This window comes from Coenobita brevimanus, chromosome 84 (assembly GCF_032717465.1).
Source record: "Coenobita brevimanus isolate Jiangsu-jjx chromosome 84, ASM3271746v2, whole genome shotgun sequence".
Taxonomy (NCBI): Eukaryota; Metazoa; Arthropoda; class Malacostraca; order Decapoda; family Coenobitidae; genus Coenobita; species Coenobita brevimanus.
This window is the reverse complement of record NC_137037.1, coordinates 43,316,952-43,317,955: the sequence shown is the minus strand read 5'-3', so window position 1 is coordinate 43,317,955 and position 1,004 is coordinate 43,316,952. Positions and strand designations below refer to the sequence as shown.

The 1,004-nt window shown below is 34.6% G+C and overlaps 1 non-coding gene across 1 annotated transcript; it reads right to left on the bottom strand.

The window, feature by feature from the left end:
• Positions 1–584: 584 nt before the first annotated feature.
• On the bottom strand, positions 585–703 carry LOC145410278 (5S ribosomal RNA). The gene has a single exon (XR_013899243.1). It is a non-coding gene; the product is annotated as a 5S ribosomal RNA (ribosomal RNA).
• Between the last annotated feature and the right edge of the window lie 301 nt (positions 704–1,004).

Here is a 1,004-nt window from a genome sequence, read left to right as displayed (position 1 = left end):
TTTTTCCTGCCATGAAAGAATTTTTACTTAAGTCGGATCTACTGTACCTTAGTTGTACAGGGGTTAAAGCTACATCTAACATCTTCAGTATATATATATACATATACATATATATATATATATATATATATATATACAGTATATATATATATATATATATGAGGACCTCCCTAAAGAACAGACGTAAGCACCACCTTTTTAAAATGGAGAAAATCACAATTAAAGTTTTCCATACTACACTCTTCGGTAACTCAAAAACAACATATCCGATCAACATGTCCGATCAACATGAATTTTAAAATAAACAAAGCCCTGTCCTCCCTCTACAAACTATTGAAAAATGTATGAATTTGTATGATCATTTATTTTTTTATACAGCACAAACCTAGGGAGTATACCTTGGAACATAACAACACTATTAGGCTATAATAATACCTTAAAATAAGGTAAGTACAAACATCATTCATTTCATTCATTCATTGCCAGACGCCATGTATCCCAAACGGGGTGGCCAAAGGCTTAGAGTTAATTATTTTACAGGGAGGGGCACTAATCCTCCACCAACCCCACTTGACACGTAGGGATGCCAACAGCATCTGGTGTTCCCAGGCAGTCACCCATCCAAGTACTAACCAGACCCAATGTTGCTTAACTTCGCTGATCGGACGGGAAGCGGTGTACTCAACGTGGTATGGCCGTTGACATAACATGTTTAAAAATAACTCAAAAATGCGAAAATTGTTTGTTTGTTTGTTTGTTGTATGACTGCATAGCTGTATGTCTGCATGTATGTATTTATGTATATTTATGTATACAAAAAATAAATGGTGATTGACTCCAAAAACACCTTGTTAAGTGTGTTCCTAAGTCTGTATTATGTTTGTATGTTAGTGTGATTGAGTGTATGCATGTATGTGTATATGCAAGTTTTCTTGTATATATACGTAACACTGTTGAAGTAATCCCAGAATGCATAATGTGCACTTGTCTGTATTTCTGTATGT